General features: G+C 46.5%; 1 protein-coding gene and 1 pseudogene across 2 annotated transcripts in view; both read right to left on the bottom strand.

Moving 5' to 3' along the window:
• Positions 1-15,267, bottom strand: part of CABP1 (calcium binding protein 1) — an 85,579-nt gene that overhangs the window by 44,175 nt on the left and 26,137 nt on the right. The window contains exon 1 of one of the 2 annotated variants that reach the window (XM_078337442.1): positions 14,287-14,404. The exons of the other annotated variant lie outside the window; for it this stretch is intronic. The gene's annotated coding sequence lies outside the window, so the exon portion shown is untranslated. Of the gene's footprint in view, positions 1-14,286; positions 14,405-15,267 lie in introns of those variants that run through there. 2 annotated transcript variants of the gene reach the window in all.
• LOC144577685 (small ribosomal subunit protein uS5 pseudogene) lies at positions 5,257-6,347 on the bottom strand (annotated as a pseudogene).

Genomic DNA, 15,267 nt, shown 5'->3' with positions numbered 1-15,267 from the left:
ACCTTGCTTAAGGGTGAGGGTGATGTAACATTTGACTTCACTGACCCACTACCAGGGTTGTGCCTGATCATCCCCCAAAATTCCAAGGTTCCATCATGATCCCTTTCAATCCTCTCCTCCATCATGCTGGAAGCCTTACAAAATAGTAAAAAGGGGATGCATTTGGAGATCAGATGAATTTAGGCTTCCTCCTGAATTCTGTCATTTCCTAGCTGTGTGACCTTGGGCAAGTCGCTTCACCTCTCTGAGCTTCATTCCCTTATCCATTCATCTAGCAAATATATATTAAGCAACATCTACTATGTGCCAGGCACTGCTCTATGTCCTGATCTTACTGCAGTGAAGGAGAAAGACAAAGTCTCTGGGCTTCTTTGTTCGTTTTTTGAGGCAGCGTCTTGCTCTGTCACCCAGGCTGGAGTCCAGTGGTGTGATCACAGCTCACTGCAGCCTCGACCTCCTGGGCTCAAGCGATCCTCCTGCCTCAGCCTCCTGAGGAGCTGGGACTACAGGCAAGCCACATCCAGCCAAAGTCTCTGCTTTTACTGGACTTTCATTTTGGTGGAGGAGGTGAGGAGACAGAAAAAAGCAGGCAAACGGTTTTGGAAGTGATGTCTTAATGAAGAAAGCGAAACAAGGGAATGTGACCCTGACTGGCGTGGGTGTGGTTCTCTTCTCCTTAAGGTGGTCAGGAAGGAAGTGACATTTATTCTGAGACCTGAATGATGACAAAGAGCTGGCTGTGAGACCCAGGGGGTACACAGACCTTGAGGAAGGGATGAGTTTGGTGTGTGGAGCCTCCGTAGTGGGAGCAGAGTGAGCCAGGGGGAGAGAGGGAGGAGATGAGGTCAGAGAGGTAGGCAGGTGCTAGATCACAGAGCTTCAAGTGACGAGAATCCTGACCGCATTTGGTGAGATGATGCTGTAATCTGGCATAAAACTTGGCATACAGTAAGTGCTCAATATGCAGGAACTAGCCTATAATGCGCAGTAACTATTATGATGACAAGCCTTCCCTGTCCTCCTCCTCTTCCTCCCAGGGACACTCACGCTCCTCCCTGTTCCCCTCCACCCCTCTCTGCACCACCTTCTCTCCCTGGTCCAAGGAAAAGAATCTGCAGAGAGAAGGCAGCATCCCCCACTCTCCCTCCTCCCCCTCCCCTTCCTCCTGCAAACCCTCCCACCGCAGCCCAGTGATTTTCCTGCCTCTCGCAAGGCGATTTTATTAAACATCTCGAAAAAATATTCTCTCACTCCCTCTCTCTTTATTTATAAAAATCAACTTAACACCCTGCTCCTTTGTTCTATTTGGAAACTGGAACAGCCTGGTTTATATTTAGCTGAAATCCTGCTCCTTTCCCCACAGATTCCGGCACAGCCCAATGAACTAGAGGGGCTAAGGAAGGAGGAGGGGGAGAGGGGACTGAAGAAGGAAAGGGGGATTCGAAGGACAGGGCGAAAGGCACTGTCCCCCAGAGTCTGAAGAACCTGGCAGCGGAGGCGGAGAAAAGTCTTTCCCAGACATCAAGGTGTTCCGAGTCCAGGCACTGCTGCACTGCCCATCGTTACATCACTCTCTATACCCATCCGAATGTCCCTAGCAAAAGAGAAACAGGGGATTGAGAATACGAAGTAGAAAGACTCAAGCCCTCACAAAACCTTAATGGTTTTAAAACAGGCTTGGAGGGGCAGTATAAGGCAGTCATTAGGGCTGTGGGTCTGGGTTCAAATCCAAGCTCTCTCTGCCCCTCACTGGCTGGATGCCCCTGAGAGGTTAACTTGCTCATTGTACTGTGTGGCACCGGAAGGTGCTTGATAAACGGTGGCTGTTTATCAAGCACCTTCTTGAAACTGTGGGCTGAAGGAAACTGCTCAACTCCTCTAGCTCCAAGGTGCTACTCAAAGCTACTTCCTCCACGAAGCCTTCTCAGATTAAACTCATCTATTCAGCTAACAGCACTGGGCCAGACACCGGGGCTATGGAGATGAATGAGCAGGACCTCACAGGACCCTATGTGATCCGAGATCGACGTACTTAATCACCACAGAGAGTACTAAGTTCCAGAGGACACTTTGGCTCCATTTGGGCAAAACCAGTTCTCTGTTGTTCTCCACTCCATGTGCAGAACTAAACACAGCATTTGACACATAGGGAGACAGCACAGAACAGTGGTTAGGAATGTATCTAGGGCTAGGCTGGGCACGGTTGCTCATGCCTGTAATCCCAGCCAGGACTTTGGGAAGCCGAGGGGGGCAGATCACCTGAGGTCAGGAGTTCAAGACCAGCCTGACCAACATGGAGAAATCCCATCTGTACTAAAAATACAAAATTAGCCAGGTGTGGTACCACATGCCTGTAATCCCACCTACTCAGGAGGCTGAGGCAGGAGATCCACTTGAGACCAGGAGGTCAAGGCTGAAGTGAACCGTGTCCATGCCACTGCACTCTAGCCTGATGTATTAAATCTGTTCTTGCACTGCTATAAAGATACTACCTGAGACTGAGTAATTTATAAAGAAAAGAGGTTTAATTGACTCACAGTTCCAGTATGGCTGGGGAGGCCACAGGAAACTTACAATCATGGCAGAAGGTGAAGTGGAAGCAAGGCATGTTTTACAAGGTGGCAGGCTAGAGAGGGCAAGAAGAGGGAAGCACCAGACACTTATCAAATAACCAGATCTCTGCCAGGTGTGGCGGCTCATGCCTGTAATCCTAGCACTTCGGGAGGCCTAGGTGGGCAGATCATAAGGTGAGGAGATCAAGGCCATCCTGGCCAACATGGTGAAACCGTGTCTCTACTAAAAACACAAAAAATTAGCTGGGCATGGTGGCACATGCCTATAATCCCAGTTACTCAGGAGGCTGAGGCAGGAGAATCACTTGAACCTGGGAAGTGGAGGCTGCAGTGAGCTGAGATGGCACCATTGCACTCCAGCTTGGGCGACAGAGCCAGACTCCATCTCAAAAAAAAAAAAAAGAAAGAAAGAAATACAAGAAAAAATTACCAGACATGGTGGTATGTGCCTGGCTGCATCTGGTCAGGTGTTTTTTTGTTTTGTTTTGTTTTAAAGAATACATCATCCTGGCACAATGGCTCACACCTGTAATCCCAGCACTTTGGGAGGCTGAGGTGGGCAGATCATGAGGTCAAGAGATTGAGACCATTCTGGCCAACATGGTGAAACTCTGTCCCTACTGAAAATACCAAAATTAGCTGGGCGTGGTGGTGCACGCCTGTAATCCCAGCTACTTGGGAGGCTGAGGCAAGAGTATTGCTTGAAGCCAGGAGGCAAAGGTTGCAGTGAGCCGAGATCGTGCCACTGCACTCCAACCTGGTGACAGAGTGAGACTCGACTTTGTCTCAAAAAAAAGAAAAAATGAATACATCTGAGTTAGCTGAGTAAACACAGGCACAGGAAAAAAAAAAAGAATATATAATCTGAGTTCACTTCGTGGTCACGATAACTGATGAGAAAAAACACTTGATAAAATTAACACCTATTCATGGGTTAAAACCAAAAACTCTGACCATGTGGAGTTTAGAATGGAAGGAAACTCCCTCAACTTATTAAAGGGTGCTTCCAAATATTAATAGTTTGCATTTTCACATGCAATTTAGAACCTATTTGATGATTTCTACAAAAAGAAAAGCCTACTGGTATTTTTTTAAATATTTTAGAGATGGAGGGGTCTCACTGTACCACCCAGGCTGGTCTGGAACCCCTGGGCTCAAGTGATCCTCCCACCCTAGCCTCCTTTAAGTGGTGGGATTACAGGCGTGAGCCACTGCACCTGGTCATATCCCTATGTATTTTACATTTTTTGATACTACCATAAATGTTTCTATAAATTTAACTTCCCAGTTGTTCATGCTAGTGTAGAGAAATACATTTTTGTATATTGACCTTGTATCCTCTGACCTTGCTAAATAAAATTATTGGTTCTAATAGTTTTGCTGTATTGTAAATTCCTTAGGATTTTCTACATGCATAATCATGTCATTTGCAAATAAAGACAATTTCACTTTGCCTTTTCCCACTCTTTTTCTTGCCTCATTGTCCTGGCTAGGACCTCCAGTACAACATTATTAATATATAGAAGTAGTGAGAACAGATATTCTTGCCTTGTTCCCAACCTTAGGGAGAAAAGTGTTTAAGTAATTAGACTTTCAGCATTAAATATGTTAGCTGTAGGTATTATAAAGTGGCCAAAACAATTTTGAAAAACAGAACAAAGTTGGAGCGACTTGATTTCAAGGAGAATTGTAAATCTGCATTAATCAAGACAGTGTGGGAGCAGCATAATGATGCTGTATATCATGAAACAGAAGAGAGACCTCAAAAATAGATCCACATATATACAATCAATTCACTTTTGACAAAGGTGCTAGAGTGATTCAATGAGGAAAGGAAGCTGGGACTGAAACATATCTTTATGGAAGGAACAAATGAATCATGACCCCTACCTCACATCATAAACAAAAAGTTAACTTAAAATGAATCAGAGACCTAAATGGAAAAAGTAAATCTACAAAACTTCTAGAAGGCCAGGCTCAGTGGCTTGTGCCTGCAATCTCAATGCTTTGGGAGGTTGAGGCAGGAGGAGCACTTGAGCCCAAGAGTTCAAGACGAGCTTGGGCAACATAGTGAAACCTTGTTTCTACAAAAAAAAAAAAAAAATTAATTAGCCAGTGTGGTGGTGTGCACCTGTAGTCCCAGCTACTTTGGAGACTGAAGCCGTAGGACTGCTTGAGCCCAGGAGTTCAAGACTGCAATGAGTTATAGTGCACCACAGCACTCCCACCTAGGTGACAAAGCGAGACTCTGTCTCTAAAACAAACGAACTTCTAGAAGAAAGCAAGAAAAAACCTTGGTGGCCTAGGGGTAAGCAGCGATTTCTTAGGACACAAAAAAAGCACAAATCATAAAAACAATTGCCAGATAGCACTTCATTAAAATCTTAATTTCTTCTTCCAGAGACATTGTTTTAAAAATGAAACTGTAAGCCACAGATTGAAAGAAAATAAGCTTTAGATAAATATGACAAAAGACTGAATATATAAATATTCAGTATCTAGAATATATAAACAATTCTCACAACTAATAACGGGAAGACAAATAACCCAGTATATTAGTCAGGGTTCTCTAGAGGAAAAGAACCAATAGGATAGATGTACCGATGAAGGGGAGTTTATTTTACTTTATTTTATTTTTTGCAGGGTTAATTCGCTTTATTTTTCTTGTATAAAAACCCTGTGTTGGCCGGGCGTTGTGGCTCATGCCTGTAATCCAAGCACTTTGGAGGCCAAGGTGGGCGGATCACCTGAGGTCGGGAGTTCAAGACCAGCCTGACCAACATGGTGAAACCCCGTCTTAAAAAAAAAAAACAAAAACCCTATGTTGTAGCCACAGCTGCAGTCTGGGTCCTCTGCACAGAGACTCTGGTGTGGGTCTTGATGAGGTGGTCAGTGAATTCCTGATAGGGAGACTTTGTGAATACAATCTCCTTCCAAAGGTCAGGGGTCAGGTAGCTGTAGGTCTTAGAGATGGCATCAAAGGTGGCCTTGGTGCAGTTGCCCAGGGTGGCAGTGTAGCCCCTGGCTGAGGTGTAGCAGTCATCGACACCAGCCATCATGAGCAGCTTCTTGGGCACAGGTGCTGAGACGATGCCAGTGCCCCTGGGCACGGGGATGGGGTGCACTAGAACAGAGCCACAGCGGCCTGTCACCTTGCAAGGGAGGACGGTGTGGGGCTTGCCGATCTTGTTCCCCCAGTAGCCTCTGTGCACGGGGACAATGGAGAGCTTGGCCAGGATGATGTTCCCACAGATGGCAGTGGCCACCTCCTTGGCACACTTAACACCCAGACAGACATGGCCATTGTAGACCCCAATGGCAACAAATGCCTTGAACCTGGTGCGCTGGCCACCTGGGTCTGCTTCTGCACCGGCAAAATCTTCAAAAGCTCGTCCCTGAGAGATGCCCCCGGGAGAAAGTCAATGATCTCAGATTCCTTGATGAGCAGAGAGAAGAGATAGATTTCCTCCAGGGACTTTATCTTCATGTCCAAGGCGGCCCAGCTTGGTGACAGGCAGCCACTTCTTATCCTCGGCCTTGCCTCCGTGAGCTCTGTGGCCTTGGCCCTCCCGGCCCCAGACGGCACTGCCGAAACCTTTGAGGAAGCGGATTGGATTCCCCATCCAAGGGCCGCTCTCCGCCCCACCTCCTCCGCTGCACGGGCGTCACCCGCCATTTGGTGTTTTATCCGAGAAGAAGCTGAAGGGGAGTTTATTAAGGAGTATTGACTCATGATCACAAGGTGAAGCCCCACAATAGGCTGTCTGCAAGCCTAGGAGCAACGAAGTCAATCTGAATTCCAAAACCTCAAAAGTAGGGAAGCCCACAGTGCAGCCTTGCCTTTGGCCGAAGCCAGAGAGCCCCTGGCAAATCACTGGGGTAAATCCAAGAGTCCAAAAGCTGAAAACTTGGAGTCCAATGTTCGAGGGCAGGAAGCATCCATCACGGGAGAAAGATGAAGGCCGGAAGACTCAGCAGGTGGGCTCCTTCCACCTTCTTCTGCCTGCTTTATCCTAGCCGCACTGGCAGCCGATTAGATGGTGCGCTCCCAGATTGAGGGGGGGTCTGCCTCTCCCAGTCCACTGACTCAAATGTCAATCTCCTTTGTCAACAACCTCAGAGACACACCCAGGAACAATACTTCGCATCCTTCAATCCAGTCAAGTTGACACTCAGTATTAACCAACACAAGTCTACCCCTTGTCAACTTGAACCCATACACATCTGCTGAAATCATACATAATCTTCAAATAAAGACAACAATAAGTCATTATTAGACCCAAAATAATATGCCTATCCTTTGTGCAACCAGAAGCATGTTAATCCTTAACCTAAATGCTATTACATAAAGCTAACAACACTTAAATGTGATATGAAGTCAACAAATCTTACGTCATGTGATAAAGGAAAAAGCAAGGAAATAACAGGAAGACATTTTCTTAGTACAAGTGTATACACGCACAAACATATTCTTAACAAATAAGGAGGGAATATTCATGACAATTACAGTCCTTGTTTCTGCAACTAGTCATGTGGCTGTAGCTAGTATTCCGACTACCTTCTACTATGCATACTGTGTCCCCTTTGCCTTCAGCAAGCACTTCAGTGGTTGTGGGTTTTTTTACCTAGTGGAGTGACCCAAACCTTCATTCCTGTAGGGTCTGGGTCATTTGCAGTCCTGCCTGGATTGCGTTGTCATAGTTTCCCACTGACCTTCATCACAGGGCATGGTAATACTAAGAGATGCCCTCATGGATCTCCTGTATTTACACTTACTCTTCCTTACCTCCACTGTGGAGTAGGAGACTGATTTCATCTTCATAGTCTAGGTCAGTCGCCCCAGCCAACAGTGTAACTCTCTGTTTAGCCTGTTGACTTAAAGGTAGGAGGAGCTGAAAGTGTCCAGGTGGGAATCTTAACTTCCAGTTTAGTGGAATCATTGTTGTGCCTCCTGGTGGCAGCGTTCCTCCCTCTGGAACTAAGACCTCTAGGCCAGTAGAGTGCAATGTTGCAGGAACCGGAAACAAAAATTTTTGTTGTTTTTTTTTTTGCTAGTGGGTCACTAGGGGTGATGGTGAGTGGTGCCACTTCCACTTCCACCCCTCAATTCCTGGACCCATGAGTCCTGGCTATGGGGGAAACAGTAACATATATTGGATACTGATTCAGAGCATACATGGCCTTTTGGAGAACTTTACCTGACCCCTGCAAAGTATTGTCACCTAGTTGGCATCGTAATTGTGACTTTGAAAGGTCATTCCATCGTTCTATCAATCCAGCTGCTTTGGGACGATGGGGAGCATGGTAAGACCAGTGAATTCCATGAGCACGAACCCACTGCCATACTTTAGCTGTAAAGTGAGTGCCTGGGTCAGAGGCAATGCTGTGTGGAATACCATGATGGTGGATAAGGCATTCTGTCAGTCCACGGATGGTTGTTTTGGAAGAAGCATTGCATGCAGGATAGGTAAAACCATATCTGGAGTTAAGTGTCTATTCCTGTGAAGACAAACCATTCCCCTTCCATGATAGAAGAGGTCCAATATATTCAACCTGCCATCAAGTAGCTGGCTGATCACCCTGAGGAATGGTGCCATATCCAGAGTTCCACATTGGTCTCTGCTGCTGGCACATTGGGCACTCAGCAGTAGCTGTAGCCAGGTCAGCCTTGGCGAGTGGAAGTCCACATTGCTGAAGCCATGTGTAACCTCAATCCCTGCCACCATGGCCACGTTGTTCATGGGTCCATTGGGCGATGACAGGGGTGGCTGGGAAAGAGGCTGTGTGGTGTCTACAAAATGAGTCATCCTATCTACTTGATTATTAAACTCCTACTCTGCTGAGGTCACCCTTTGGTGAGGATTCACATGGATACAAATATCTTCACAGTTTTGACCACTCAGAGGGGTCCATCCATATATCTCTTCTCCAGATTTCTTTATCACCCATTTTCCAATCATGCATCTTCCAAGTTCCTGGCCATCCAGCCAAACCACTGGCTACAGTCTGTTAATCAGTACATAATCATACATCTGGCCACTTCTCCTACCATGCAAAGTACACAGCCAGGTATAGTATGTGAAGTTCTGCCCACTGGGAAGATTTCCCTTCACCGCTGTCCTTCAGGGATGTCCTAGAAAGGGGCTGTGGTGCCGCAGCTGTCCACTGTCGGGCGGCGCCGCAGCTGTCCACTTTCGGGCGGCGCCGCAGCTGTCCACTTTCGGGCGGCGCCGCAGCTGTCCACTTTCGGGCGGTGCCGCAGCTGTCCACTGTCGGGCGGTGCCGCAGCTGTCCACTGTCGGGCGGTGCCGCAGCTGTCCACTTTCGGGAGGTGCCCGCGTATCTTGCAGAACCATCCGTAAATCAGGCCCTAGTCTTCTCTTCCTCTGTCAACTGATCATAGGAAACTCTTCATGATGCCATCAGTGCAGGCAGCAGGAGAGTCGGCAGGATGGCAGGAGTGGAGACCCACGGGCATTTGAGCCACTTCTTCATGTAAATTACTTGTGCCTTCAGGACCTGCTCAGCCCCATCATATATATATCACTTCCATTTGATGATGGAATGCTGCTGTGCATGCCCAACTTAATGACTAGGTAAGTCAGAAAGCACCCAGTTCATGGCAGGCAGTTCAGGTCGCATGGTGACCTGATGACCCATCATAAAATGTTCAGTTTTTACCAAAGCCCAGTAAGAGGCCAAGAGCTGTCTCTCAAAAGATTAGTTATCTGCAGAACATATCAGGACCTTGCTCCAAAATCCTAGAGGCCTCCATTGTGATTCACCTATGGGGCCTGCCCCTGACACCTCAGGCACCACTGGGTCTGCTGGGTCACATGGCCCAAGTGGCCGAGCAGCTTGCACAGCAGCCTGGACCTGCTGCAGAGCCTTATCCTGTTCTGGACCCCACTTGAAACTGGCAGCCTTTCGGGTCACTCAATGGCCAGAATAGCACACCCAAATGAGGAATGTGTTGCCTCCAAAATCCAGATAGGCCCACTAGGCATCATTCTTGGTCGCAGGAGAGGCCAAGTGCAGTAACTTATCCTTCACCTTAGAAGGAATATCTCGACAGGCCTCACACCACTGGACTTCTAGAAATTTTACCAAGGTAGAAGCTTCCTGAATTTTAGTGGGATTTATTTCCCATCCCTTGGCAGGCAAATGTCTCACCAATAAGATGAGGGCATTTGCTACTTCTCACTCACTGGATCCAATCAGTATAAAGTCATCACGTAATAGACCAGTGTGATATCTTGTGGAAGGGAAAAATGATCAAGATCTCTGTGAAAAAGATTATAATACAAAGCCAGAGAGGTGATATACCCCTGAGGTGGGACAGTGAAGGTATATTGCTGGCCTTGCCAGCTGAAGGCAAATTGCTTCAGGTAAGCCTTACGGGCAAGAATGGAGACAAAGGCATTTGCCAAGTCAGTGGCTGCACACCAGGTACCAGGAGGTGTTAATTCGTTCAAGCAATAAAACCACATCTGGTACAGCAGCTGCAACTGGAGTTGCCACTTGGTTACGCTTAGGATAATTCATTGTCATTCTCCAACATCCATCTGTCTTCTGCGCAGGCCAAATGGGGATGTGGTGGGAATCATCACCCCTGCATCTTTCAAGCCCTTGATGGTGGCACTAATCTCTGCAGTCCCTCCAGCGACGTGGTATTGTTTTTGAGTTACGATTTTTCTAGGTAGAGGCAGTGCAAATGGCTTCCATTTGGCCTTTCCCACCATAGTAGCCCTTACCCTACCAGTCAGGGAGCTAATGTGGGGTTCTGCCAGCTGCTAAGTATGTCTCTGCCAATCATGCAATCTGGCACTGGGGAAATGACCACAGGATGAGTCCAGGGACCCACTGGACCCACTGAAAGTCAGACCTGAGCTAAAACTCCATTAATTACCTGATCTCCATAAGCCCCTACTTTAATTGAAGGACCACAATGACATTTTGGATCTCCAGAAATCAACATCGGCTCAGAACTAGTGTCTAGTAGTCCCCCATAAGTCTGATAATTCCCCTTTCCCCAGTGCACAGTTACCCTGGTAAAAAGAGGTCTGTCTGGGAACAGATGGAACAAAGATTAACAGTATAAATTGTTGGTAGTGTAGTGTGGTTCTTCCTCAAGGGACTTGGGGTCCCCTTCATTCACAGGGTTCTGGGTCTATAAACTGGTTCAAGTCTGGAAATTGATTGAGGGGCCGTGATTGTCTGTTCTTACAATTCAAATTAGTCTTTTGTCCACTTGACCTGGGACTTTTCTGCTTATCCAAATTAAGTAAGAATACAGTAGGCTTCCTATCAACTTCTCTTCTAGGAACACTGATTAGCCAATGCCAGAGCTCTACACAAATCAGACTATTCTGATTGCTGCTTTGCCTCTGCCGTCCATTATGGTAGCTACCGACCTAGCTCCTGACAGTTGAGACACCTCAGGATCCAATTATTCCCATTGTGTTTAAATTTTCTAATTGAGTGACTGCAATTCCCACTTTAAGATCTGGATACAGAGAAGAGCAATCACAGAGCTCTTCAAGGATTCAGGTGCTCCCCTCTCAAATCTATTTCACTAAGTACTGGTGAAGGGTATGTCTTCTGGACCCTCCAGTGGGGATAAGCTGGTCTAAAGTGACTAATCCACTCCACCATCCCAGTCTCCCTAAGCCTTTGGATCCCTTCCTCCACATTTAACCAAGAGAGATGAGGCATTTCCAGACCACTCACAGTGGGCCATCTTTTGATCCATATTTCAGCTAACAAGCAAATCACAGAACATTTTTTAACTCCCCAAGTTGCAACATTAAATGCAGGATCCTTGCTTAGTGGGTTCAAATCATTAATTCAGCCTGATCCAATTTTATGGTTCTTCCACCATTATCCCACACCCTTAACATCCATTCCCATCCCTATTCTCCAGATTTTTGCTTATATAAGTTAGAAAACTCATACAGTTCTTTTGGAGCATAGCACACCCCCTTAGGGGTCACACTCTGAACCTCACCTCTGGGGGCCTGCCGGGACTTGAGTCTAGTTATAGATCTAGAAGCAAACAGGAGTGTTGGGGGTGGCTCCTGAGGAGAATCAGCATTGTCTTGCCTGGCAACTGGCTCAGTGGAGGCCGTCACTGTTGCCTCAGGCAGTGCAGGGTTAATTTCCTCAGACAAAGGCTGAAGGCAGCATGGGTGGGGAAGGAATGTTGCCACCACTGAGGGTGGGAGGCTGTTTCCTCTGGCAAAAAAGGCTCATCAGAGTTTGCAAGCTCAGTGTTCCCAGCTTCATCAGGGTCCTCCAACATGTCCCCATTCAGTTTCAGGGTCCCATTCCTTTCCCTCACTTTAACAGTAAACACCTGGCAAGGCTGTGTACATACCTTTCCTTGCAGGTCAGCCACTCTCATGATAAGAGCCTGTGTCTGGTTTTCCACAATTTCAGCCCTTCGTCTATAGGAGATAAGACTCTCAGGGCAATTTTAGAAGACTTGAGGCTCAATATGTGCTTCTGGACAGGAGTTAGAATTGCTGCACTCATCCTTCTCTTTCGTCACTTTGTTCAGCAAACTTAGAAGCAATCAACCAACTTTATTATATTCTTTGGTCAAAGGTATTAGGTAGAGAGTCACTAAACTCCTTGTCTCTCATGAGTGGTAAATCAGGAGTATAAAAAGCATTTATTTTGCATAACTCTCTAAACAGTTCATGCCAAGGACTATCAGTGTTCTCCATACTATTAGAAGCACAGTGGCTCACGCTTGTACTCCCAGCATTTTGGGAGGCCAAGGTGGGCTGATCACCTGAGGTCAGGAATTCAAGACCAGTCTGACCAACACGGAGAAACACTGTTTTGGTTAGGTGCGGTGGTTCATGCCTGTAATCCCTGCACTTTGGGAGGCCAAGGTGCATGGATCATGAGGTCAAGAGATCGAGACCAGCCCAGCCAACATGGTGAAACCCCATCTCTACTAAAATAAAAAAATTAGCCGGGCATGGTGGCACATGCCTGTAGTCCCGGCTACCTGGGAGGCTGAGGCAGAAGAATCCCTTGAACCTGGGAGGTGGAGACTGCAGTGAGCCAAGATTGTGCCACTGCACTCCAGCCTGGTGACAGAGGGAGACTCAGTCTCAAATAAAAAAATAAAAAGAATGAAACCCTGTCTCTACTAAAAATACTAAAGTTAGCCGGGCATGGTGTCATATGCCTGTAATCCCAGCTACTCGGGAGGCCAAGGCAGAATTTCCTGAACCTGGGAGGTGGAGGTTGCAGTGAGCAAGAGCAAAACTCCATTTTAAATTTAAAAAAAAAAAAAAAAAAGGCCAGGCTAGGTGGCTCAAGCCTGTAATCCCAGCACTTTGGGAGACCGAGGTGGGTGGATCACAAGGTCAAGAGATCGAGACCATCCTGGGCAACATGGTGAAACCCTGTCTCTACTAAAAATACAAAAAATTAGCTGGGCATGGTGGCGCATGCCTGTAATCCCAGCTACTCAGGAGGCTGAGGCAGGAAGAATTGCCTGAACCCAGGAGGCAGAGGTTGCGGTGAGCCGAGATCGTGCCATTGCACTCCAGCCTGGGTAACAAGAGCAAAACTCCATCTCAAAAAAAAAAAAATCTGTTTCTCTAGAACTACCTCATTCTCGGTTCAAAATAACAAAATCTGTATTTTCAGGATTCTCTAGAGGGACAGAACTAATAGGATAGATGTACATACAAAGGGGAGTTTACTAAGGAGTATTGACTCACACGATCACAAGGTGAAGCCCCACAATAGGCCACCTATAAGCTGAGAAGCAACGAAGCCAGTCCGAGCCCCAAAACCTCAAAAGTAGGGAAGCCCACAGTGCAGCCTTCAGGTTGTGGCTGAAGGCCCAAGAGCCCCTGGCAAATCACTGGGGTAAATCCAAGAGTCCAAAAGCTGAAAACTTGGAGTCCAATGTTCAAGGGCAGGAAGCATCCAGCACGGGAGAAAGATGAAGGCCGGAAGACTCAGCAGGTAGGCTCCGCTCCTTCCACCTTCTGCCTGCTTTATCCTAGCCGCACTGGCAGCCGATTAGATGGTGCGCTCCCAGATTGAAGGTGGGTCTGTCTCTCCCAGTCCACTGACTCAAATGTCAATCTCCTTTGTCAACAACCTCAGAGACACACCCAGGAATAAGACTTTGCATCCTTCAATCCAGTCAAGTTGACACTCGGTATTAACCATCACACCCAGTAAAATAATCGAACAAATACTTTACAGAAAAAGACATAAAAATGGCAAATAAGAATGATGAAAAGATGCTCAATCTCTTTAGTCAGCAGGGGAGTACAAATTAAAACCATAATAAGACACCACTACACACAGACTAGAATGGATAAAATTAACAAGATTGATGATACAAAGTGTTGGTGAGGACATGGAGCAACTGGAGCTCTCTTAAGCTGCGGGTGGGAGTGTAAAATGGCACAATTACATTGGAAAAGTTTGGCAGTTTCTTATAAAGTTAAATATACACTTCCCATATGATCTAGTAATTCTCCTAGCCATTTGCCTGAGACCAGTGAAAATATCTGTCCACACAAAAGGCATACATGAACCTCACAGCCGCTTTATTCAAAAGAGCCCCAAACTGGAGACAACCCAAATGTCACTTAACAAGAGAACTGAATAAATGACCTGTGTTATATTGATACAGTGGAACAGTATTGAGCAATAAAAAAAAATAAGTAATTACCAGGCCAGGCACAGTGGCTCACACCTGTAATCTCAGCACTTTGGGAGGCCAAGGCAGGAAAATCTCTTGAGGCCAGGGGTTTGAGGCCAGCCTGGGCAACATAATGAGACCTCCATCTCTACAAAAAAAAAAAAAAAAAAAAAGAAAAGAAAAAGAAAATTAACTGGGCATGCTGATGGATACCTGTAGTCCCAGCTACTCAGGAGGCTAAGGCAAGAGGATCATTTGAACCAGGCAGGTCTCAAACTCCCAATCTCAGGTTATCTGCCCGCCTCAGCCTCCCAAACTGCTGGGATTACAGGTGTGAGCCACCTCATTGGCAGTATCTGTTCTTATCAGTTGAATTTAGTGAAAGACAGCAGATGGGTGATTACCTAGAATAGGGCCAGGAGGATGGACTGCAAAGAGGCATGAGGGAAAAATTGGGGGATGAAAATATTCTGGGCCAGGACAGGCTCACACCTGTGATCCCAGCATTTTGGGAGGCCAAGGTGGGTGGATCACCTGAGGTCAGGAGTTTGAACGAGGTGAAATCCTGTCTCTACTAAAAATATGAAAATTAGCCAGGGGTGGTGGCGCATGCATGTAATCCCAGCTACTTGGGAGGATGAGGCTGGAGAATCACTTGAACCCTGGAGGTGGGGGTTGCAGAGAGCCGAAATCTCGCCACTGCACTCCAGCCTGGGCAACAGAATGAGACTTCGTCTCAGAACAAAAACTTCACCTGGGTTCAATTCTTGGCTCTGCCACTTCCTAGTTTACAATCTTGGGCAAGCTATTTCACTTTTCTGTGACTATTTTCTCACCTGAAAAGTGAGAATAATACTTCCTTTAATGGTAAAGTGATAATAATAATCATAATTCTCTGATAGGATCTTTGTTTTTGTTTTTTTAGATAGCCCCAAAGGGTTTTTGAGACTTAAATGGATTTTTTTTTTTTTTTTTTTTGAGATGGAGTCTCACTCTGTTGCCCAGGCTGGA

This window comes from Callithrix jacchus, chromosome 9 (assembly GCF_049354715.1).
Source record: "Callithrix jacchus isolate 240 chromosome 9, calJac240_pri, whole genome shotgun sequence".
Taxonomy (NCBI): Eukaryota; Metazoa; Chordata; class Mammalia; order Primates; family Cebidae; genus Callithrix; species Callithrix jacchus.
This window is presented reverse-complemented; position numbering and strand designations above follow the sequence as displayed.